At 42.6% G+C, this 18,286-nt stretch overlaps 1 protein-coding gene across 1 annotated transcript in view; it reads left to right on the forward strand.

Moving 5' to 3' along the window:
* Nucleotides 1-18,286, forward strand: part of BBS10 (Bardet-Biedl syndrome 10) — a 91,405-nt gene that overhangs the window by 13,509 nt on the left and 59,610 nt on the right. The window contains exons 2-3 of the transcript XR_015253476.1: nucleotides 5,732-5,875; nucleotides 9,831-9,932. The gene's annotated coding sequence lies outside the window, so the exon portion shown is untranslated. The remainder of the gene's footprint in view (nucleotides 1-5,731; nucleotides 5,876-9,830; nucleotides 9,933-18,286) is intronic.

The raw sequence follows: 18,286 nt of genomic DNA on the forward strand, positions 1-18,286 counted from the left end.
TTATATATATATTATACATATATATGTATATATATGTATAATATATATATACATTGTGGTGACACAGTAATACTGGGTTTTGGTGATTTTTCCCATTTTGCTTATCTCTCTATACTCTGTTCCTCTTCCCCTTTCACATTGTATCCCAGCCACCACCCGCCAAACTGGGCAATCCTATGAACTACTTACCAGGTATACTTCCATATCTCTCACTCTGCTGCTTACAAAATCAGATAAAAATGTGCATACATATTCCTACATGTGCATTCGGATTGTTTTTTACTTTCTTGGTTGAGACTTCCCTCAGCTCTTGCCTCACTCACTGCCCATCCCAGGAGGCAGAGGGACTTGCCCGACTGGTGAGTGTGGGTAGAAGAATTTTATGTGTTTACTCAGCACTCCCTTTCTTTCTCTTGGTTATGAGAAAGGAAGCATGGTCAGCCTCACCCCTGCAGGCCTGCAACAGAAATCAGCAAGGCTGGGGATCGTGACTGGGTCCATGTGTCTGAGGCAGAGATGGAGTATCCATTCGCCTGCTTCACTTAGCTCCTTAAGCCCTGCAGACCAGTATAAGCATTATGAGGTGTTCCTATCTCCCTCAGCCTGAGTCCCAGGTCTGCCTCCCAGTGAGAGGGGAGTTGTTTACTGAGTCCCCAAAAGTCCCATCCCTGCCAGAGACATCACCAGCTTTTTATTGCCAAGGGTCAGTAAAGAAGCAGTGAGGACCAATTGGAACTACTCATGTCCCCACCATCACCTCCAATGTGCCAACACTCACATCTACACGTGCCTGAACCCTCTCCCACCTCTCCTCACCCCACCAGCTGGGAAGCAGGCCCCAGGAGAGGAGTGGAAAAGAGAGGCCAAACTCCACGTCACAGACAACTGAGCTCCCGTTGGGGATGGGCTGTGAAGTGGACAGGATTCTGAGATTTTAGTTATCAGCTCCAAAAGTAACCACTGGAGGGCGCCTGGGTGGCTTAGTCGGGTGAGCGTCTGACTTCAGTTCAGGTCATGATCTCGCAGTTCACGAGTTCGAGCCCCGCGGTGTGCAGTGTGCTGACAGCTCAGAGCCTGGAGCTTGCTTCAGATTCTGTGTCTCCCTCTCTGTGCTCATACTCTGCCTCTGTCTCTCGCTCTCAAAAATAAGTAAAATATTTTTAAAAATTAAAAAAAATAAAAGCAACCACTGGAATGGGCTTTATTTAGCCAAGGAGACCTAGGTACTGTTACTTGGCATTATTAATTTTTTTTCCAGCTCCAGGGTGATTTGAGATTCTTAAAAAGCAAAGTTATTGGGAGAACCAAAGTATTCCATGTTCCTTGCCACCGAGGAGCAATTCTCAAGTTAAATCTCCTGCACAGACATGAAGATGGCATCACATACAAGGGATGGAGAGACATCTCTCTGGTTCACAATTGCAGAACTTTCCATGGAGCAGCAACATTCCTGCTTCCAGGTGCCAGGGGATCTCGTCATAAATTAGCTTAGAGAGTCCAATACTCGTGAGGAGGAAACTAGTGACAATGCTTTAATAAAGAAAGACAGTAAAGTTGAGTGGAGTGATTAGATGAAAAAAATGTTTTGTTAATTTGAGAAGAGGGAAGGAATAGAAGGAGAAAGGGAAATGAGTCGTTCCAGGGTGATGGAATGAAGATATTAGTTCTAATCAGCATAGACTGCAAAACCACTGGGCACCAGGCATGTAAATAGCTTGCAATGGCTAAATAAGGTTGTATGTTGAGATCCCTGCTTTCGTGTCCTGTTGAAGAAATCTTTGCCTACTGCAAGGTATGGACCTTTGGAATAATAACTAGGAAATCTGAGTCAAATACCGAATTTCAGTAATTCCCTCATGTATACCATATATATATATATATATATATGCACATCATATATATATATATACACACACCATATATATATATACACCATATATATATCATATATATACCATATATATATTTATAAATATTTATTAAAGATGTGTAATATATAAAATATTAAACACATCAATACGTAGAATATATAAAAAATTGAGCAATCTAGTATAATGCATTCACAGTGTGAAAACTATTTTACTACACCACAATAGTGAGCTAAAGAAAAAAAAAAGTTACTTTCAGGTTTTTAAACTTTCTCTTTTTAAATTTATAACAAACTTGCTTCAATCCACTCATCCAACAGAACGTCTTCACAGAAATTCTTTAAATAGTTCAGTACACTTAAACTTCTCCATTAGAATTGCTTTTTGACTTACTCTTCTCTGAGAAACTCCTCCAGTCAGCAGCTTCTTTGGAAATCCAGAAAGAAGCCTCCTGAAACTGTAACATGAACAAATCTGCAAAGATTTTGTAAAGCAGCCCAACGATTTTGCGTTTGTCATGCTAAGCACCTTTAGGAGACGGCATGGTGTGACACAGAGAAGCACGATCTGGAGCCACGTGACCTGTGTTTGGATCTCGCACCTGCCATTTACTGGTTGTGTGACCTTAAAACAAGTTACTTACACTTGCTGTTCTTTTCTTCCCTCATCACCTCTTTCAGCTTCTCTTGTGTAACAAATCATCTTCAAACTTACTAGCGTGAAACAGCCAACATTTATCCTCTCACACAGTTTCCCTGGGTTAGGAATCTGGGAGGGGCCTTAGCTGGATTGTTCTGGCTCAGGGTCTTTCATGAGGTTACAGTGAGGTTACAGCCAGGGCTGCCGTCTGAAGACTTGACGGGGGCCTGAAGAATCCAATTCCCTCCCTGACATGGCTGTTGGCAGACGGCCTCCGTTACTCACTGCGTGGGCTTCATAAGCCTGCTGAATTGTCTGCATGACATGGCAGCTGGCTTACCGCAGGCTGACTGTCCCCAGAGGAAGCAAGGAGAAAGTGCTATACCTTTTATGATACTGTCGCTTCTGCTGTATTCTGTTTATTAGAAGTGAGTCACTGAGTCAGCTTACATTCAGTGGGAGAGGAATTAGAGTCCACCTTGTAAAAGGAGGAATGTCTAACAATGTATGGTTTAAGATCATCACATCAGAAAAAAAATCACTAAAGTGAAACAGCAATGATAATATTGATCTTAAAGAATCAAAAGTAAACATCTAGAACATCACTAGTTTCAAAGTATGGATTCACTTACTTAGTATTTATTGAGTACCTACTAGTGTATTTTTTTTTAATTTTTTTTAACGTTTATTTATTTTTGAGACAGAGAGAGACAGAGCATGAATGGGGGAGGGGCAGAGAGAGAGGGAGACACAGAATCCGAAGCAGGCTCCAGGTTCTGAGCCATCAGCCCAGAGCCCGATGCGGGGCTCGAACTCACGGACCGCGAGATCGTGACCTGAGTCGAGGTCGGACGCCTAACCGACTGAGCCACCCAGGCGCCCCCCTGCTACTGTATTATATGCTCAGCATTAGATCATGAGCAAAACCCAGTCCCCGCCCTCAGGAAGCTTACGGTTTAAAGGGAAGACTAACCAAAGAATACACAAATGTGAAATCGCCGTTTAACATGTGTTCGATGCAACAGAGAGGGATTGGAACGACTCAGGAAAGCCTTCTCTGAGGAAAAGGTGTCAAAGCTGAGATCTCAAGGATGAGTAGGGGCTGCCTAGGTGCAAAAGAAAGAGAAGAGTGTTCCAGCTGAGAGGGACAAGAGGGGTAAAACTTGAGGGTGGAGGCGTGGAGAGGACAAGGGACCCAATAAGGCTGGTGTGGCCATGGCCAAGGAAGCACTGTGCACAAAGGCAGGAGAGGTAACTCACCTGCTTATCTGTGTCTGTCATGAGACCCTGGTTGCTAGGAAGCAGAGCTGACCGCAAAGGGGTGTGAAAGAACTTTCTGGGATGACAGACTGTTCTGTATCTTGATTGCAGTGGTGGTTATAAGACTATGCATTTGTTCAAACTCACAGAACTGTAGACTAAAGAGGGTAAGTTTTGCTACATATAAATTACATCTCAATAAACCTGAGTTAAAAAAATATGCTTTTATGCAGGCACTTTAATGGAGGGGTACCATAACATTGAATTTTTCTACGATATGGGTTTGGATTTCTCCCCAACAGGTTTAACGTCTGCAATATCAACAGAAGAATGCCCTAAGGAAATTTAACCTATCTAGCGGTGCTGTAGCTAAACCCTGCACGCAGTCCGTAGGAGTGAGTTCAATGTGAGTGTGTGTGTTCTGCAGGGGGAATAAACACATATCAAAGTCAACTACATACAGTATCATTTTTGGCATTATAAGGAACATGTCCTCACAACGATGTAACGCCTGAAGGGAGGGAAAATTTCAAAGGTAGTAAATCAAGTCGCTGTAATGTAAATGCTGACTTTTTGGTTGCTGTATCTTTATTCTAAAAAGACATTGTTGTGTGAATGCCGTTCTAAGATCAACAAGAATATTTCACAGCGGAGTTTAAGAGACCACTATTTTGTTGCAACGCCACTAACAGGTACCAAGCAAAACGAGTTTCCCTGTTACCACTTCCCTCATCCCATTAGTCACCGTGTTAGTTTCCTTGGCTGCCCTAACAAACTACCACAAATTGAATGGCATAAGACAACAGAAATGTATTGTCTTGCAGCTGTGGAGCTCAGAAGTCTGAAGTCAAGGGGGCAAGAGGGCTGTGCTCCCTCTGGAGACTCCAGGGATAATCTGTCCTTTACCCCTTCCAGCTTCTAGTGGCTCCAGGGCTTTCTTGGTTTGTGACCACAGTACTCCAATCCTTGCTTCCATGGTCACATTGCCGCTTCCTCCTCTTCTGTCAAATCTCCCTCTGCCTCACTCTTATAAGGACACTTGCCACTGGATTATTTACAGCCCACGTGGATAATCCTAGGTAAACACCTCCTCAAAAAACCCTTAACATAATCACATCGTTTGCCATGATCGGGTAACCCATATATGTTTTTGCCGTATAAGATAATATTCACAGGTTCTGGGGTTTCAGACGTGGACAGATCTTTTTGGCTCTGTCTACCACAGTCACCAATTCTCTAAAGATTCTAGCATAGTCATTTTTTACAATAATATAAGTTGAACTGAGGCGTTATCTGCACAGAAGAAACGGTGGGAGGTGGGGAACAGTTATGCCAGATTCAAACCCAGCCTGTATGACTCCAAAGTTTATGTTTCAATCACTAACTAATACAGTCACCTTCTTGCCTTTTGTGTGTGTTAGTTGTCAGTATGTTCAAAAGTGAGCAGTGATGGAAAGGAAGCACGGGCTACAATCATGCCAGTATCCCCTGGTGCTTGGTGTGGCAAGGGTTCCACGGACATAGGAAGCCATTTACACCAGCACCACCACTCCCAGAAAAGATCCCCCCTACTGAAAAATCAATATGGTGCACACGCGACCAGCAATTGAGTAACCAGGAAGCCAAATTCTTTCTGGTTCCTTCCAATTTGCAGTTCAGTGCTCAGAGTTTCAGTCTGGCAAGTAAAAAATGACAATCATCTGCCTTCCCGATGAGTTCTTGAGTGGGGATTGGTGCACTCTAGTGAGAAACAGCCCTGATCAGGGGCATTCATAATCAGCTTCTCATTTCGAAGCAGAGGATCTCTGCCCTGCCGGCCTAATAAGAACACTGGAGCATAAATCCTTAAGAGTTATGAAGCACTTTATATTTCATAAGCACTTGGTTAAAATTAATTACTCAATTAATCTCCAAGGATGATAACCAAATGAGTTCTCTTACAAATTATCATTATTTATTACCAGATCAGAAAGCTGATGAAGAGATTTTGGTTGAGTTTCCACAGGGAAAACTGGAGTCACTGAGAAACCAAATTCCAGTCTCTTCAAGGTCATTTAATGGAAAAGCAACAGGAGCCACACTTCACTGCGGAAGTAGGACCTACCGAGGTGAGACACGGCAATCTGCCCATCTCACTCTGTGAAAGTCATGAGGGAATAAGACCCCTACAGCCTTCTATTTCTTTGTCAGCCACAACACTAGGGTTCTGCCCCTGCTTCTCTTGCTGAGCTAACAAGATATTGAAGTCTTCATGCGAATGAAATGTTACATTCTGGAAATGTTGATTGACTTGCATATTAAATTAATAACATTGGAACATCTGGGTGGCTCAGTCAGTTGAGCATCTGACTCTTAATTTTGGCTCAGGTCATGATCCCAGGGTTTTGTGTTTGAGCCCCACATTGGGCTCTGCATTGAGCGTGAAGCCTGCTTAAGATTCTCCCTCTCCCTCTGCTCCCCTACCCCACTAGCTCTTTCTCTCTAAAAGTTAAAAATTAATTATCATTAAGCAAGAATGTTTAGAAATCATGGATCCCTTAACTGGTTTTTACTGCTAGCTTTGCTGGTGATACGTCATGGCTGAGAACATAGGATCTACAGCCAGATGGCAGGATTTGAATCTCATTTACTACCTGGGTGACTTTGGGCGAGTTACATGCCTCAGTTTCCTTTTCTATAATATGGGCATCATGATAGTACCTGCCAGCTAGTGTCATTTTGAGGATTCAATGAGTCAGTATAGGTAAAAACATTTAGCCTGGTTCCAGTGCATAGTTGATGCCCAATAAACGAATCATATCCCCACTGTGCATTAAGGACATGGAAATTTTTATCACCACAAGGAAGTCATGAATATATCCCTGTTTCTCTGTCTCCACAGCCTGGTACTGACCAAGCATCCAGAAGACTCACTAACCCCCTCACTCCCCTCTTCCCTTTCCCTGACCCCTCCATGTCTATCTGTCTTACCCCATCTCTCTGTTTTTCTGTCTTTGTCTATCTTCTCTCTACCTCCCATTTCTTTTCACCTTGCTCCTCCTGTTTCCGCACCATCCAGGACAATGAGGGACCCTCCAATGAATTGTCTGAGTCTGCTTCTGGGAACTATTTTGTATCATAAATTATCAGAGAAAATCAACCAGGCCTGCAGAGGCATCTGAATTCACTCTCCTCACTGAACTGACTCTGGGCCTCTACCCCCACTTTTTATATCTATCTGTGTCTACTTTCTCCTCTGTCACCACCTCTGTCTGTGTCTCTGAATCTCCTTCGCCTCTTTCTGACCGGCTCCTTGTTTCTTGGCCTGCGTGTCTTTGTTTATCTCTATATCTCTCTGTTGCTATCTCTTGCTCATACTCTCTCACTCTCTCTGTCTCTGTCCCCTCAGCTGTGGGAGATGAACTCCCTGGGCCCTCTGAAGACCTTCTGGTGTGGAAGGAGAGGGAAAAAACCTCAGATCCTTTGTTCCTCCTCCTGCATTCAGGTATGTTTGAGAGGACTGCTTTCCCAAACTAGAGTAATTGTCAGTACAACCTGGCAGGCAGTTCTAGAACTCCAGGGAGTCAAGTCCCTCTTGTTAGCCCTGAAAGCAGCAAAGACTTTAGGCGGTGTATCTCCAAGCAGGTGTCTAAGTGGAACAGATATGTTGATCCTAACCAAGACAGGTTACATGAAAGTTAACTGGGCATATACTTAATGTCACACATGATTATGATTGTGCTGCACGGTAATTAGGCATAAATGGTGAGGGGCTGATGTAAGTGACTATAATTAGTATTACTTTTACACAGCTAAGCCAAATTTCATTTCCCCTTTCTATACTGCTAATTTGCCAGTATCTGTAATCAGTGTCAGTGTTGATAATTTCTTGATGTCCTATTCCATTTAACAGCCACGTCCTATGAACATACACAGATCCAGACACACAGGCATACATGGATACAGACACCATGATCACGCACATGCGTGCGTGGGTGCCCATGCGCGCGCGCGCGCGCGCACACACACACACACACACACACACACACACACACACACACACTAGAGCAAGTCTGGATCCAAGTCTCTAAAATGAGCATTCCTTTGTCCCTGGCTCACTAGCCCCACTCTGCAGGGCAGAGGTTTACTCTTCTCCATCCATGAGTCCTTACCCTATTCCCCTCCTTCCTGGCCCTGGAGCGAAGAGATCTCTTGAGAAAGGCTTGACCACTGGCTGAGGTCATCTGCAAGTTCCTTTCTATTCCCAAAATTCCATTTTAAAAATAGTAAGTGGGGATGAAAACATATAGGTGAGTAGGTTTTAGTGCCTTCATAATTATCACCACATCATCACCAGAAAAAAATGATAGTGACTGGATTTTAATATACTCCATATATTCTTTATATCCATAATCCCTTTAAATTGTGAGGTGGGCACTACTATCCATTTCCCAAATGAGAATACTGGAACTTACTGAGGTTAAGTATTTGCCCACAATCATGGAGCAAGTAAGTGGGAAGTTAAGATTCATATTCTGGGGATTTGAACTTTAAAGTCCATGATATGTCACCAACTTGTTCTTCTAGCAAAATATAAATAATAAGGACAACTATTTCCTTCCCCTGAATCTTCATTGTTTTAACTATGTTTGTAGGGCAGATCTGTCTTACTTTTACTGTGTTGGGAAGGAAGGCCTTGCTCTGCCCCAGCTGGACTTAGAAGCAAATTGACATGAGACAGATTAACAGGAGAAAATCATATTTAATAGGAACACATATAAGGAATCCACCCAAACATGAAATTGCAAAGACGATGAGGCAACATGGAGTTTATATGAGCTAAAGATGGGGTAGGGTCTGAGGATGCAAAGGGGAGAAAACCCATTAGCAGGAAGGTGAAAGATGTTTGGAAAAGCAAGTTTGCTCTATTATGCAGATAAGTTTCTTAGGTAAAGGAGAGTCTCTTAATAGCTCTCTTCCTGGTACAGACTCTCCTTTTCAATATAAATTTAGGCAGCTGAGGGGGAGGCAGAGAGCTTTTCCTGCATCTGTTGGGTTTTGATTACTTTTAACTCAAAATAATCTTTATGCCAAAGTGGCCCATCTTGGGGCAGCCTGCCCTTGGCCCCTATAATAGGAGAGAAGGGGTTATGGGCACTGAATACCTGAAAGGGGAGAGAGAAAAGAATGAAGAGGCGGGGAACACTGCCAATATTGGGATGTTTATTCAAACCAAACTTGTTTATCTTCCCTAAGTGTCCATGGTGATCATTTAGACAGTTCTCAGGATTGTGGAAGAAATCTGGGCATGAGGGCCGTGTCCAGCTTTTGTGCTTAGGGCTGCTCTCAGAAGGATTTTCATCTCTGCACATTAGGCAAATAGATCTCTGAGTGGTCCTCCCCTAAGCAGTGTCCCCTAAAGGCAAAATTGAGCTGTTCACCTGGAAGGAGGAAAAGGAGGGTTTTGTGAACACAGATGAGGATGAGGGGTGGGGGCTGTCCCACTCACTGTGATGCCCCCATGGGCCAGGTCTGGGCTACTGCTTCCTTATAAGAGCTGTTCCTCCCTTGTTCTAGCCTTTGGATCTGCCTAGGAACAGCCTCTTCATTCTTGGCTCTGACTCCCTGAGCACAGTGAGTGGTCCAGAAATAAGCACGATCAATCAAAATTCGTCCCTAGGATTTAGCCAACTGCATGTGGGGAGAATGGTCTCTCTGGTCTGAGGACTATGAGGTGTAAGAGACGCTGAAGAACTATAAGGTGTCCACTGTGGCCCTCCGTGTCCCTGTCCACTGTAGCTTGCACCCCCTCTTGCACATGACCTCAGCCCCTCACTGTTCCTTCCACTTCTCTTAGTAAAATCCAAATTGTCCAAACACGGCTGTTCATTAACCAGAATAATTGCTCCCTTCCCTGAGTACCACCCTTGAACAAATATTCTTGAAACTAGCTGAACTTCAGCTGACCCTGCCTGCTGAAGCCTTATACAAGATTCCACCTCCTTCTCAAGTTAGAACGCTCCTTCTCCTGCCGACAGTTTTGAAAAAGACTTATGCTAATGGTGCTCTTGTTTTTTTCCACAGAGAATATGAGTAAGAGGTGCTGAGATGCTAGCCCCCGGACCACAACTGATGGAGAAGGCAGCCTGGGAGAGTGAAATTAACACGGGAACAGGTGCTGGAGAGGTGAGGGGGGGCGGGCCGCAGAGATGGAGGCAGAGACAGAGTGATATCCAATGGTGTTCAAGTTTCCATCCTGCTTCTTAAGCCTAGCACATCTGTTATTACCATTTTTTTTTTGTTATATAAGTGAACAAGTTAAAATGGTAGGATTTAAAAAAAAAAAAGGAGAATCACAGCAGTCCTCAAATTTGCCTATACAAACATAAAATGCTTTTATAACTCTATACTGAAATCAACCCAAATCTAGAACCTCTATATCCAGGAATAAGGGTAAATATGATCTTATTTTTTCAAGTAGCTCATTCTACTAGTCACTTCTGGGTAAATACTCAGTCAAAAATTCAGGGTTCTCCCCTCACTCCTTGTCAACCCCACTTTTGATTTTTTTTAAGTTTATCTTTTGAGAGAGAGAAAAAGGATGCAAGTGGATGTGGGGTGGGGCAGAGAGAGAGGGGGACAGAGGATCTGAAGCAGTCTTCACGCTGATAGCAGAGAGCCTAATGTGGGACTCAAACTCATTAACTGCAAGCTCATGACCTGAGCACAAGTCGGAAGCTTAACCAACTGAGCCACCCAGGTGCTCCTTGACCTCACTTTTGGGGATGAACTAAGTTGCTAGAGAACCAAGGTGTTAAAGGTAATTTTTTAAAAATGTGATTCATACAAATATGAAATGAGTACATGTCAAAGATTTTATTTTACTCATTCTTTAATGAGGAAACTAGTAAGAAATAAAAACTCGTTCTAAGGAGGGGCACCTGGGTGGCTCAGTCGGTTGAGTGTCCGACTTTGGCTCAGGTCATGATCTCACAGTTTGTGAGTTCGAGCCCCGTGTCGGGCTCTGTGCTGACAGCTCGGAGCCTAGCCTGGAGCCTGCCTCTGATTCTGTGTCTCCCTCTCTCTCTGCCCCTCCTCTGCTCATGTTCTCTCTCTCTCTCTCTAAAAAATAAATAAACATTAAAAATAAATAAATAAATAAATAAATAAATAAATAAATAAATAAAATAAAAATAAAAAACTCGTTCTAAGGAGACTCCAAGGAAAACATATCTACAGGTAATCTGGAATATTGAATTGAATTTGCTGATAGAGGCAAAACTGGCCTCTTGCACTAAGTAGAAATCAATACATCCTCATTGGACAAAATTCATTTGCATTTCTTAGGTGGGAATTATTTGCATCTCTGTCAGCCTTTTACAAGTTAACTTCAGTTTCTACAGACTGGCAAAATAGTCAAGGGCAGTGAAAGACACAGACCCCTGTAGAATCAGATAATCCTGGAAGTTTCCAGAGATTTTGCCAAGAATTCCATCTGTACAATCTGATCCTCTACACAGGCTCTACTGACTGGCTTAAAAAGTGAACTTGAATAACTGAATTTCAGACATTTCCTGCCAAATGACACTATAAACTACTGCCAAACTAAAAATACTGTTTTCAGACAGTCCCCCAACCCAATTCGTGGGCATTGGAACAACATAATAGGCACTGGAATTTCTGGTTTCCCCCATGGATTGTAATTGTGGCAGGTTAGCCAGGCGCGTCGTCCGGGAAACCTTGTCACAAGCCTTTGGCTCCCCAACTTGAGATGGATGTGCAAATGGGCTGCTACTCAGAAGCTAGGGTTTCTGTAGGAAGGAATCGGTTTTGGATTTCAAAATCAGACAAACACACATCTGATTATGGACTTATAGCCCCAAGTAGGAAAGCCTGAAAATCATGGGGGGAAAAAAACCTGTAAAAACCAATACCCCTGTTATCTGGCCCCCACCTGCCTCTTGGACACATTGTACTTCTATTTGGATATTTCATCCTAACACTTTATATTAGGAAGCCTGATGTATCACTTTTGGTTCAGTAAAGATGAGAAATAAAAATATTCATGGGGTGGCTCAGTCCATTGAACATCTGATTTCGGCTCAGGTCATGATCTCACAATTTGTGAGTTCAAGCCCTGCATGGGGTTGTGTGTGGACAGATCAGAGCCTGGAGCCTGCTTCCGATTCTGTTTCTCCCTCTCTCTCTGTCCCTCCCCCACTTGTGCTCTGTCTCTCTCTCTCCCTATCAAAAATAAACATTAAAAAAATTTTTAATTAAAAAATTAAAAAAAAAAAGGAAATAAAAATATTCATGATCTGGTGGGATTGCTCCTGAGAGCTCATGGTGGATGTATTTACTCGCAAACGGGAGATAAATTGGTCAAATGAGGAAAATTGAACATTACAAACAGGTGGAAGTTCAGCCTCCTAGATAGCTTCCCACTTCATAGCTGTGACAGAGGTGGAGACAGAAGCTGAGGGTCAGTGATTGCAAAGGCCAAGCCAAATGAAGTTTCACTACAGACCCAGGTGAAGGAGCATCAGATAAAATTCTAGATTACAGGTCTCCATACTGAGAGGAATTGTACACGTATGCCCCACTTAGTATGCTTTTCTCTTGTTCTGGGATGGCCCTCTGGGCTTAAATACCAAAGTTGGTATGGTACTCAGTAGCACACCAGTAGGTCCTTTCCATCATCCATTTCTTCATTAGTGTACATCCTAAACACATGCTGACTGTCATCTTGGTGTCCCTAAGTCCTCTAGTCTATGTAGTTGCTTATATATTTAATGTTGAAACAGAGGTGGCTTGAGTCTCTATCTTACACTGTGGAGAGTTCAGTGCCTTTCCCAAGATTTCTGCAAACCCCAAGCTGCAACCATTGCTGTGTTCACTCCTTGCCCAGACTTCCTGGTCCCACTAAACTCTCAGTCCACCTTACATTCCATTTCTGTGGTTCTTCTCTCCTCTACCGTATAAGGGAAAAACAGTACACGTTTCTCTGATTTTCTCATCAATGCCAAAAGTTCATATGTAGCAAGGCATTTATCAAAGTTTAAGATAACCAGTACTTGCACGATGCCAAACAGCACAGGAGATGATTCAAGATAAAACATGCTTCTTCTTGGGGTGCCTGGTCAGCTCAGTCACTTAAGCATCCGACTCTTGATTTTGGCTCAGGTTATGATCACGGGGTGGTGAGATCAAGTCCTGCGTTGGGCTCCACGCTGGGCATGGGATTCTCTTTCCCTCTCTCTCTCTCTCTCTCTCTCTCTCTCTGTCTGCCCCTCCCCTGCTCATGCTCTCGCTTTCTCTCAAAAAAAAAAAAAAAAAAATCCTCCTCTTAAAAAACCTGGGGGAAAAATAGATGCAGTAAATGTGGTGAAAAGTTGATAAAGTCTAAAACTAGATGGTTACATAGGGTTAATTATACCATTTTTGTGATTTTTATTTAAGCTATATAGTTTTCACAAGAGTTTAAAAAACACATTGATCACGAGATCATGAAGATATTTTGCTGTCTTTGTCAGTTAGGTAACAGACTGCCACGACAGTCTCCAAAACACAGGACTGATGAGGTACATGTTTGTTACACTCTTGCATAACAGTCTTGAGTCTACCCTCTTAACAAATTTTTCAGTGTATATTACAGTACTGTTAGCTACAGACACTATGTTGTACAGCAGAGCTCTAGAATTTATTCGTCTTGCATAACTGAAAGTTTATACCCCTTGAGCAACAACTCCCCATTTCCTCCTCCCTCCCACCCCTGGTGGTCACCATTCTACTTTGCTCCTATGTATTTGACTATTTTAGACTCTTTATATACTGGGATCATAGTGAGATATCACCTCCCAACTGTGAGGTTGGCTATTACCAAAACAAACAAACAAACAAAAAACAAACAAAAAAAAACAAAACAAAAAAACCAAAAGACAAATGTTGGTGAGGATGTGGAGAAACTGGAATGCTTGTATGGTGTGTGTGGGGGGGGAGGGGGGAATGTAAAACTGGTTACAGCTGTTATAGAAAACAGTATGGAAGCTCCTCAACAAAATTAAAAATAGAACTACCATATAATTCAGCAATCCCACTTTTCAGTATATACCCAAAAGAATTGGCATCAGGATCTCAAAGAGATATCTGCATTCTCATGTTTATTGCAGCATTATTTATAATAGCCAAAATACAGAAACTACCCAAGTGTCTACTGATGGTTGAATGGATAAAGTAAATGTTTATATTGTTGATTTGCAAGCTCCCCAGGTGTAATCTGAAATTGGTCCCCATAGTGAAGGGCAGGGAGAGAGGGAAAAAAGAGGCAGGCCACTTCAGATTGGTAGGTGGCAGATTTAACAAGCACAGAAACTTACATACAAGGCTTGTCCTGGGCTGCAGCAAGATAACTAAATTTCTGCACCCACCTACCAAATCCTTAAAGTTTATATAGAGGCTTAACTGGGTTCAGTCATATATACCATCCAGATGGTCTCAATAGCACAACATTATCACAAGGGTATGTCCTTGGGGAAGCCTCTGAGAGCAGGGAAGGCAAGCAGAACCCACGTTGTAAGAACCAGAGAGGGCTGTAAGAAGCCTCCAGTTGCCCTGGGCCGGTTCATGGGTCAACTGACAGTCACAGCCTCTTGATGACCTCCTCCAACATATGCATACAATGGCATATTATTCAGCCTTTTAAAAGAAGGAAACCCTGTCATATGAACCAAATCCAGGTTCATATGGTCAACCTGAAGGATTTCATGCTAAGTGAAATAAGCCAGTCACAGAAGGCAAGATAGGGTCTTTAATGAGGCAATCAAGTTAAAATGAGGTCATTAAAGTGGGTCCTAATTCAATATGACTGGTGTCCTTATAAGAAGAGGTAATTAGGACACAGGCATATGCAAAGGAAAGACCATGTGAAGACACAGGGAAAAGATGGTCATGTACGAGCCAATGAGAGGCCTCAGAAGAAGCCAAGCCTGCTGACACACTAATCTTGGACTTCGCCTCCAGAACTGTGAGAAAAGAAATTTCTGTTATTTAAATCCACCCGGTCTGTTTTACTTTGTTATGGCAGCCCGAGCAAAGTAAGACACCGCTTATTTTAATGTAGAACAGTTTTATTCTCCACTTCACTGCTCTGAACTCGTGAAAGCCTCCCTTGGTAAATCCTTAACCTCATTAAGCCTCTTTTCTAAACAAAAGACCATTCTCTCAGGATATTTGCCCTTTAGTAGCACAGAGTACCCATAGAGGCTGAGAAATTAGTCTTTGCTCGAGTAAGATCAAACTCGTTGGCACATCAGTCTTCTTAAGTGGGAAGGGAGCAGGATAAAAGTCTATTCTTCCGTAATAAAGAATACGCCACCTCTTAAGAAGCTGGAAGCACCTACGGCCAGATTTTCTTTTGTTTGCTTGAAATGGCAGTTTCCCCCTTCCCAGTTGGTTCACGTGTACTCAACACAGCCGTTCACTTAACAGTGGGTAATTAAGAGCCTCCTGTGTGCAAGCCACTGTGTCAAAGATAAGCCCATGAAGTCTTGCTTAAAGGGCATCACAGAAATGAACAGTAGCTGAAGGCGGATGTGGAGTTAAGGGAACAGTTCTGTTTTTCTTTCCTTTTCTTTTTAAAAAGAGCTCGGGAGATACACACTGCTGACAGGAACATCTCAGTAGGAAGGGAGAGAAGGACAAAGGCAGGACCTTACAAGCTCGAGCAGGTGAGGGGCTGGGGTCCTCTTTGCAGAACTGGTGAGTGCTGGGCCGGTCACCGTGGCAGGGAGGGAGCCACGTGTGAGTACTGGCACAGGTTCCTCAGGGGAATTGGGGCTGGGAGCACGCGAAAGTTCTCTTCAAATTTTCTTAATGAATTAAGAATCTAAGACGTTGTGAATGCATTGAGGGAGGGGCTATTTGACGTTGGAGGAGAGAGAAAAGTGTAAAATTGTCTCAGAGAGTGGGAGAGTACATTGATGAAGGAAGCAGCTCTCAAATTTTAGGCCACCTCAGAATCACCTGTCTTTGGCATGTCTCTGGGATGGGGCCAGAGAATTGACATTCCTTCCTTCCTTCCTTCCTTCCTTCCTTCCTTCCTTCCTTCCTTCCTTCCTTCCTTCCTTCCTTCCTTCCTCTTTCTTTCTTTCCTTCTTTCTTTCTCTCCTTCTTTCTTTTTCTTTCTTTCTCTTTTTTTCTTTCTCTCTGTCTCTCCCTCTCTTTCTTTTGATTTTTTTTTCAGGAAGAGAATTTAGTGATTCATCGCTTACATATAACACCCAGTGCTCATCCCAACAAGTGCCCTTCTTAAGGGCCCGTTTAGCCCATCCCCCCACCCAACACCCTGCCGGCAACCCTCAGTCTGTTCTCTGTATTTAAGAGTCTCTTATGATATTTCTCCTTCTCTGTTTTTATCTTAGTTTTGCTTCCTTTCCCCTATGTTCCTCTGTTTTGTTTCTTAAATTCCACAAATGAGTGAAATCATCTGATATTTGCCTTTCTCTGACTGATTTATTTTGCTTAGCATAATACACTCTAGCTCCATCCACATTGTTGCAAATGGAAAGATTTCATTCTGTTTGATGGCCGAGTAATATTCCGTTGTATAAGTTCAGGTGATACTGATGCTGCTAGCTCAGGGATTTCATTTTGAGAACCACTGGACTAGGACTAAACCCTAGTTCTTGCACAGACATGTTTACTACACAGGGGCATTTGGGTAGAGGGCTGTGCAGAAAAATTCTTAGAATTCCAGCAACAGAAGAGAGTTCCAAATGGGGATCCAAAGTGACTCTGTTGCCAGCACTGACAAAATCGATGGAGAGAAAGGAAGATGATATTAACACGCACAGAGAAAGGGAGCTAACCTACTTCTTCTGAAAAGTTTGAGAAACAGATTACAAAATGGCTCCAGCAGCCAAGCACACAAGGAAGGTCCTTTCACAAACAATGGTCATTTAAGATCTTAGAAAGTCCTATAAGATGGTGTCCACAGTAGTGGGTGGAGAGATATGGAAGATAAAGACTGCCCAAAGGAGCATCCTGCCCATTCAGCCATGAGAGTAAAATGAATGATCAGATATTATATTTGGGGATTCAAGCAATTTTGGCTTCCATCTGGAAATGTTGACTTGATGGTTGTTACATGATAGTTCCAAAAGTTGGTTGATTTCTTCTCCAGATGATTTTGGTAATGGTGTCTATTCCACAGTTCACATATTTTCAGAAGATCTGGAAAAGAGGAAATAAGCAAACGACATATTCCAGGTAGTAAATGGCAGGGGAAATGGTGAAACCGATGTCCAGAAACCAGAATAATATCAGTTTTTTCCCTCCTTTCAGACTTGATCTTAAGATGCTCTCAATGTGTCTACTTCCCCAAGTTGCCTCCTCAGACTTTAGCATCCTCTACTTGGCTATTTTTTTTAAATTCATTTATTGCTTAATTTACATCCAAGTTAGTTAGCATATGGTGCAAAATTGATTTCAGGAGTAGATTCCTTAAAGCCTCTTACCCATTTAGACCAACCCCTGTCCCACAACCCCTCCAGTAACCCTCTGTTTGTTCTCTATATTTAAGAGTCTCTTATGTTTTGTCCCCCTCCCTGTTTTTATATTATTTTTGCTTCCCTTCCCTTGTGTTCATCTGTTTTATATCTTAAAGTCCTCATATGAATGAAGTCATATGATATTTGTCTTTCTCTGACTGACTAATTTTGCTTAGCATAATACTCTCCAGTTCCACCCATGTAGTTGCAAATGGCAAGATTTCATTCTTTTGGATTGCCAAGTAATACTCCATTGTATATACATACCACATCTTCTTTATCCATTCATCCGTCGATGGACATTTGGGCTCTTTCCGTACTTTGTCTATTGTCAATAGCACTGCTGTAAACATTGGGGTGCATGTGCTCCTTCAAAACAGCACACCTGTTTTATTTATCCCTTGGATAAATACCTAGTAGTGCAATTGCTGGGTCGTAGGGTAATCCTATTTTCAATTTTTTGAGGAACCTCCATACTGTTTTCCAGAGTGGCTGCACCAGCTTGCATTCCCACCAACAATGCAAAAGAGATCCTCTTTCTCTGCATCCTCACCTACATCTGTTGTTGCCCGAGTTGTTAATGTTAGCCATTCTGACAGGTGTAAGGTGGTATCTTATTGTGGTTTTGATTTGTATTTCCCTGATGATGAGTGATGTTGAGCATTTTTTCACGTGTCAGTTGGCCCTCTGTCTTCTTTGAAGAAGTGTCTATTCATGTCTTTTGCCCATTTCTTCACTGGATTATTTGTTTTTTGGGTGTTGAGTTTGAAAAGTTCTTTATAGATTTTGGATACTAAGCCTTTATCTGATATGTCATTTGCAAATATCTTCTCCCATCCTGTCGGTTGCCTTTTAGTTTTGCTGATTGTTTCCTTTGCTGTGCAGAAGCTTTTATTTTGATGAAGTCCCAATAGTTCATTTTTGCTTTTGTTTCCCTTGCCTCCAGAGACATGTTGAGTAAGAAGTTGCTGCAGCTGAGGTCAACAGGCTTTT

The sequence above is a fragment of the Puma concolor genome, chromosome B4 (genome assembly GCF_028749965.1).
Source record: "Puma concolor isolate L17-30 chromosome B4, mPumCon1.1.hap2, whole genome shotgun sequence".
Classification (NCBI taxonomy): Eukaryota; Metazoa; Chordata; class Mammalia; order Carnivora; family Felidae; genus Puma; species Puma concolor.